The sequence below is a fragment of the Podarcis pityusensis genome (genome assembly GCF_964106645.2).
Source record: "Podarcis pityusensis genome assembly, chromosome: 15".
Taxonomy (NCBI): Eukaryota; Metazoa; Chordata; class Lepidosauria; order Squamata; family Lacertidae; genus Podarcis; species Podarcis pityusensis.
In genome coordinates this window covers 12,774,054-12,782,277 of record NC_138040.1, presented here as the reverse complement: position 1 = coordinate 12,782,277, position 8,224 = coordinate 12,774,054, and positions in this window count along the sequence as shown.

Sequence of the window (8,224 nt, the reverse complement as noted above, 5' to 3'; positions counted from 1 at the left end):
TAACAGGAAACTGAAGACATCAACCACAGAAGCTGTCTTTTTTCATGTCTGGGAAAGTTTTCCCAAAATCAAATTCTTCCCACTGTCTCACTGACCCACCGTTAACCCAGTTCCAAGCCTTATTTGCGTGGCACTCAGCCACGGCATTCTAGTCTAGCCATGCCAAAAGAAGATTAGCCACACCTACAGAAATGCCTTGGCTGTAAATCACACGGAGATGGCTTAAGCTGGAAACGGAGATCTTGCCAGTTTCCTGCAAAAACTCAAACTGTGTATCTTTAGATGTGTGTCACGGATTCTGGGCGCAATGGCTAGGTGCAAAGCTTAAACAGCTCGATTGAGAACATTCTGATGTACTCAGGGCCGGATTTAGGTTTGATGAGGCCCTAAGCTACTGAAGGTAATGGGGCCCTTTATATGTCCAGCTGTCCTTTGTCAACAACAAATTGTCGCTGTTTTTTTGTGTTGAATATATGCTATATGGTAATTTGTGGTCCTAAAAGGTATCTAAAGCCATTTGCATACAACAAAATATGTATTTTATCAAAGTAATTGTTGAACTGAAATACAATTAAGAAGAAGTATATTAATAGTGAATTGGGGGGGGGGCAAGAGAGTGGGGCCCTAAGCTATAGCATGTTTAGCTTATATGTAAATCCAGCACTGGATGTACTTGACCTTTAAGTTCTTACAAGAGGGATCACCAACAAAACATTGCAGTGTATCCTCACAGCCTAATGGGAGAGCTCTTGCCAGCCATTCCCTCCTCTAACATGCCATTCCATCCTTCCCCAGTTTTCTGCTCTCGTTTCCCAACACACAAGTCCATGGTTGCTGAGAATGCTCTTTTATTGCTGCCCCATTTCGGGTGGTAATTCCCACTTCTTAGTAGTGGTGGTTGGGGGTTTGACGAGTGGGAAAGATGATGATGATGATGATGATGATGATGATTTTAAACCTCAGAGTTTCTTCTTTCTCAATGGCCCCACTTTGACATGACTCCTGTTTGCACCCCGACACAATAAAGCAGGTTTAGCTCACAGCTACTGTGAACCCACCCCCCATGGATCACTGCCTTGTCGTGGTGAAGGGGCTTGAATAACTCAGAGAAGCTATGAGCTATGCCGTGCAGAGCCACCCAAGATGGACAGGTCATAGCCGAGAGTTTAGACTAAATGTGATCCACCTGGAGAAGGAACTGGCAAACCACTCCAGTATTTTGCCAAGAAAACTCCATGGACATAAAAAAGGAGAAGCTTTGAGGAGAAAATGAGAGTTTCCAACGCATGCTCTGGTTCATGGGGTCACAGAGAGTCAAACACAACTAAGACGACTAAACAACAGCAACAACTGTGAACCCCACCAGCCACTCTTATTTGTTCTCTCTTTTTATAGAAAAGGAAATTTGGGGGTTGAACTAAGGCTGTGTGCACACGAATCGTAGTAGAAAATAATGAGTTGTTCTCAACCCAGAATCCTTGCTGCTCATCCTCAACAAGCTGCTCTCGATCTAGAGAGACAGTGCGGTGCAGTGGTTAGAGTGTGGACCTTGAAGCCCGGTGGGTGTGACCTTGGGGGGCAGTCACTGCTTCTCAGCCTAGCCTACCTCACAGGGTTGTTGTGGGGACTAAATGAGGAGGGGGAGAACCATGTGTGCCACCATGAGCTCCCGGGAGGAAAAAGTAGGATATAAATGCAATTAAGGAATAAATAGTTTGACTCTAGATCATCCACAAGGTTGGGTATGGTTACTTGATTCACATTTGAAGATCGTGAATGGTGAATGGTGAGTGGTGATTGTAAGGAAGGTTTATTAAAAAGCTCATTAAAAGTGAGAAGAGTGTGGGTAAAGTTATCATGCTTGCACAAAAACCAATCTCCTGTTTGCGTGCAATAGCTTGCAAGCAGCCTTCACTACCAATCTTTTGATATGTTTCCCACCACAAACATCTCGCTGGCGTGCTCGATCCCGTGAGATCGTAACTCTGCTCAGCTAACTGCCTGTGTGCTGTGCCTTGTGTTGGTATTACACAGCAAACTTACAGAAGACCTTTTCTTCTTTCCTTGTTTGAAAAATGCAGTTCCTCACCAGGGCTGTCAGCTATTGGGAGCATGCACTGCCAACAGCAGAGAAGATAGGAAATAAGCATTTATTATGTGGAGAGCGCTATCCCATCCTGCAGATTTTAGCAATCGGTATTCAGAAGCAATTTGTTGTTGTTTAGTCGTTTAGTCGTGTCCGACTCTTTGTGACCCCATGGACCAGAGCACTCCAGGCACTCCTGTCTTCCGCTGCCTCCCGCAGTTTGTTCAAACTCATGCTGGTAGCTTCGAGAACACCATCCAACCATCTCGTCCTCTGTCGTCCCCTTCTCCTTGTGCCCTCCATCTTGCCCAACATCAGGGTCTTTTCCAGGAAGTCTTCTCTTCTCATAAGGTGGCCAAGGTATTGGAGCCTCAGCTTCAGGATCTGTCCTTCCAGTGAGCACTCAGGGCTGATTTCCTTAAGAATGGAAAGGTTTGATCTTCTTGCAGTCCATGGGACTGTCAAGAGTCTCCTCCAGCACCATAATTCAAAAGCATCCATTCTTCGGTGATCAGCCTTCTTTATGGTCCAGCTTTCACTTCCATACATCACTACTGGGAAAACCATAGCTTTAACTATACGGACCTTTGTTGGCAAGGTGATGTCTCTGCTTTTTAACTGTGCAAGTGAGCTCCATAGTTTAGCCATGTGCTGTGTGTGAATAGGTACCTTTTTAAATAATATTTTTTATTAATTTTCCAATTTTTTGACAATATTATCACATCGTATCACCTTTTACAAATTTTCAGCTGTGTGTGAAGAAGTACTTTATTTTCTCTGTTCTGAATCTTCCAACACTCAGTTTCGTTGGATGTTACGAGAGTGGGAGACAAAACTTTTCTCTGTCTACTTATAAGTATGGCAGCTTCCTATGTTCCAACCTCTGTGTGTATGTTTTTAGGGCTGTTTGTTTTTTCAAGGTTAAGACATACTTGGAAGGTGGGGGGGACGACACATCTGAGTCAATAGATTGTTTTCCCATCCCCAAGTTCCAATTGTATAAGTCGACCATCCATTCCTCCATCCAATACACACAGAAAGAGAGAACAAAATCCAGGAGGCTGCAGTATATTTTATTTCATTATCTTAATGCAGGAAAGCTTTGAAATGTATACTCTCTCCATCTATTCAGCTGGTTTTAAGAAGAAAAAAGGTGGACCAAGCAAATGATACCAAACTTGAGAAGTTAATTAAATTATCCTATTAAACAGAGGCAGGATATGGGGCGACAGAGGCCAAAGAAAATAGGGGGTGAACAAGACCCTCTCAATTTCTGCACTGCAGCATACTTTCCATGTCAGCATTTTGTTAAGGAAACTGCTCTCTCTCTGCTCCCCTGCTCCCTAGAAATATTACTTCAGGTCACTTTGTTTCACAATGTCTTCACCCTGTTTTCATTCTGTTCAGGTCACTCTGTCTTCACTTTGTTTCACTCTGTCTTCACTTTGTTTCACTCTGTTTTCACTGTGTTCAGGTCAGTCTTTTTCAGCATTTCATTACCGCTCTCTCTGCTTCCGCCTCCCCAAAAATATCACTCCGGGACCCTCTGGAAGGCTCTAAAGCAGAGACGGGAGAGCTGCATCCCAGTGTGAGAGAGCCAGTGTGGTGTAGTGGTTAAGAGCGGTAGTCTCGTAATCTGGGGAACCCGGGTTCGCGTCTCCGCTCCTCCACATGCAGCTGCTGGGTGACCTTGGGCCAGTCATACTTCTTTGAAGTCTCTCAGCCCCACTCACCTCACAGAGTGTTTGTTGTGGGGAGGAAGGGAAAGGAGAATGTGAGCCGCTTTGAGACTCCTTAAAGGGAGTGAAAGGCGGGATATCAAATCCAAACTCTTCTCTTCTTCTTCTTCTTCTTCTTCTTCTTCTTCTTCTTCTTCTTCCACAAGTCATGGGACTTCCACCTCTGCTGGCTGAGGCTGATAGAAGGCACCACTATGGCTTCCCTTGGGCTACACCCTAAATGGACAAAAAGTCATTACGGTGCTGTCTATTTTCTTCTCAATCTCTTGCCTAATAATTGCCTATGCATTTTCTGCTTGCATTGATTTCTTAGGGGGAGAGCTGAGCATATGGGAGGTGCCGTCTGGATGGGCTGTCTCCTACCTAAAGTAGTCTTGATGCCAAAAAAATCTTTGTAAGTACCGCAAGGACGTGATGAAAAGGAATGTGGAGTTGCAAAGGCAGGAGACAAAGTCCTTTTAGGCTAATGAGTCTGCTTGTGTTGAGGGTTCATGTCAGCCCCACCTCTGTCCTTAGTCTGCTCTCCTCCTTGCCTGTCTGCTAATGTCTCCTTGCATTTATTAATAACATTTGCTTTGATGGTTTCTAAACACTTGACGATTGGTTCCAGATGTGCAATGCTTTGATTGCAAAAAGTGTTTCTCTCTGGAAACTTCCTCTTTCATTTTAATTGGAGCATTTGCCTTTTTGCTGCGCTTTAAAAAAAAATCAAAATCTTTGTAAGACAATGTACCCTCTTCCAATTCAAGTTTTGTTTATTCTCCATGGAGCATTGTTTAACCTTTGGAATGAATTAGTCCATTCATTCATCCATTGGTCCCCTTGCATTTGGTATCCTTTTGGATGATGCAGTTTATCCGCTGCAGAGGAGAGAGAGGCACTTAACACCTTGGCCTCAATTCAGTTAAAGTTGAATAGGACAAATTCAGGGAGGTGGGAAGGATATCCACACCTTTAGTTTATATGGATATGTAGATCCTGTTGTTGAACTCTTGTTTTGTGACAACCCAATGAGTGTGTTGTTTAGTCGTTTAGTCGTGTCCGACTCTTCGTAACCCCATGGACCAGAGCACGCCAGGCACTTCTGTCTTCCACTGCCTCCTGCAGTTTGGTCAGACTCATGCTGGTAGCTTCGAGAACACTGTTCACCCATCTCGTCCTCTGTCGTCCCCTTCTCCTTGTGCCCTCCATCTTGCCCAACATCAGGGTCTTTTCCAGGGAGTCTTCTCTTCTCATGAGGTGGCCAAAGTCTTGGAGCCTCAGTTTCAGGATCTGTCCTTCCCGTGAGCACTCAGGGCTGATTTCCTTAAGAATGGATACGTTTGATCTTCTTGCAGTCCATGGGACTCTCAAGAGTCTCCTCCAGCACCATAATTCAAAAGCATCAATTCTTCGGCGATCAGCCTTCTTTATGGTCCAGCTCTCACTTCCAATACGGATAAATAAATCTGAATGTGAGGCGAATCAGGAAGTATTCTTCCTTTGCAGGTAGAACAACCAGACATGGTCTAAGGCAGGGCTTCACAATGGGAGCAGTAGTGCCCCCTGGGGGTGGGATTACCTAGAGGGGCAATAAGAGATAAGGGGGCAATAGGGGGCTGTTGGAGATGTCAATAACTATCAGGCTTTGAAAAGCTGGCATCACAGGATCGACATTGTCAATTTTGTTGAATTAATTAAACTCAATAGTTTTAACAGGGTTTTGAATAAATGTGCAATAAATTGCTATTGTCTCGAATGTTGTTGTGGATTGTAGTGGGTTGTAGAAACCACTGTTCGGAATAAAGCTGTTTATAGGGTTGGGAAAGGGGGCGCTGGGGATGAGTTTATGGAACAAAGGGGGGGCTGTCCAAAAAAAGCTTGGGAACCACCGAAGCATCTGAAACAGCGCAGAATTCTGAGTATTTAGGTGGACCAAGGTGACTGATTCCAAAGCCTGTCCGGTGAACCTTTCAGTTAGCCAATTAAACCTAGGCACCTCATACAGTGGTACCTCAGGTTACATATGCTTCAGGTTACATACGCTTTAGGTTACGGACTCCGCTACCCCAGAAATAGTACCTCAGGTTAAGAACTTTACTTCAGGATGAGAACAGAAATCGTGCTCCGACGGTGTGGCAGCAGCAGGAGGCTCCATTAGCTAAAGTGGTGCTTCAGGTTAAGAACAGTTTCAGGTTAAGAACGGACCTCCAGAACGAATTAAGTACTTAACCCGAGGTACCACTGTAATGTTTCACATTCCAAAGAAAGCGGTTTGCAGGCTACAGCTGAATGACAGTCCACCCCTGTTCGTACTGTTACGGTAAGGTCTGATGTCAGCATTTCCTATATTGGTACTTAATTATTTCCCACCACCACCCAGCCAGTGTTTATGATAGCAATGTAGCAGTGTTTATGCACGCCCACTCCTGCAAAAGGCTGGTTCCCTGCAACCTTAAAGGCAGAGGGGTGTATGTGTGTATGTTTCAAAAATCACTGCCGAGAAACTTGAGGCCGGGGTGGTTGAGATGGTGGCCCCCAGATCTTATGGGACTCTAAGGCCACATTCATATTTAAAGCACTATGATTCCATTCAAAGCACTATGGTAGTGCTTTAAACAGACATGGCTAACCCCAAAGCATTATGGGAGCTGTAGTTTGTTAAGGATGCTGAGAGTTGTTAGGATGCCCCGATTCCCTGCACAGAACTACACATCTCAGAGGGGATTTCAGCAAGTAAACTTTGTCATTGCTGAAATCCTCTCTTCTGTCCAGCTATTAAAGTTTCAGAAGGCCTCTCCTCTCTTTCCATCTGGCCACTCTGATAATGAGCACTTTCACCAGATTTACCACAGTTCCTAATAATATTTGGGGGAAGCCATAAAAAATGGATACAGGATTGTACTGCCTGTGTTTTTTAACTGCTGTATGGAAAAGCACATGAACCTGACCTTTGAAGTGTTTGTAAGTAAACCATTTTTAACTTGCCAAATGTGTGGTCTCTTTCTATGCTAAGGGAAAAGGGGAACTTTGAAAGCAACTTGGAAGGGGTATATTGTAAAAGTCTAACAGCCTATATTTCCATGATTTACTTTTCTGAATATTTTGTGATTTTAAATCTCTGCTGGAGTTCTCTCACCAAAGAGGACTTGCCCTAAACCTGGATCTTAGGCATCTAGGGAATTCTCTTTTTTATTTACCTATTATTCTTTTAAATGAAAGCCAAATTAACCTGCAGAATCAGGCCAGTGACCAACTACTCCTGTTCTCACAGTGGCCAACCAATGCCTGTAGGAAACCCGCAAGCTGGACCTGAGCAGAGGAGCCCTCTCCCCTCTTGCAGTTTCCAGAACTGGGATTTAGAAGCACTGCTGCCTCTGACGATGGTGGCATCAAACCCAGTATTCTCTGGAACTGCATGTAAGCATATGGCGTATTTATTTCTAGCTTTCACCACCAATGAAATGTGAACTGATGGTTTAAAAATACCATAAATAATCAAGTCACTAAAAAGAGTTTTGGAACAATATTTAAGTTGGCCAAGGTGTTCTCGTCTGAAAATGCAGAAACCAGCAATTTATGAGTGATGGCTATTTCTCCCTTTTCATGTTGTTGTTGTTATTATTTTTTAATTTATGTGGCCATCTGAAATTGATTCATCAGACCTACAGAATATACCAGTTGCCAGTTGGTTTCTGGGCCTAATTCAAGGTGCTCACGTTTGTGTTTAAAGCCATAATTGATAGGCTCCAAGTACCTGAAGGACCACCTCCTTCCCTATAGATTTTATTGGGTGCTAAGATTGGCGCTGTGGTCTAAACCACAGAGCCTAGGGCTTGCCGATCAGAAGGTCGGCAGTTCGAATCCCTGTGACGGGGTGAGCTCCCGTTGCTCAGTCCCAGCTCCTGCCCACCTAGAAGTTTGAAAGCACGTCTCTTGAAAGAATTCTTGAAAGTGTCTCTTGAAATAATTCCTGACCCTTCCTCTCCCAGGACCCAGCGTGCATTGAGAGTAGTAGAACAGAAAGCTCAGAGGCAGAAAGAACAGATCAGCTGGCACAGGGATGACGTATACAGTGGTACCTCAGTTTAAGAACTTAATTCATTCTGGAGGTCCGTTCTTAACCTGAAACTATTCTTAATCTGAGGTACCACTTTAGCTAATGGGGCCTCCCGCTGCCGCCATGCCACTGCCGTGCGATTTCTGTTCTCATCCTGAAGCAAAGTTCTTAACCCAAGGTACTATTTCTGGGTTAGTGGAGTCTGTAACCTGAAGCGTCTGTAACCTGAAGCGTCTGTAACCCAAGGTACCACTGTAATAGGAGAGACTGAGGGGGTGGGACTTTACTTGGAACAACGCCATTATCTAAGAGAGACTGCTTTCCTTCGTCTCTTTCTGTGAATATTGAATAAACTACTTG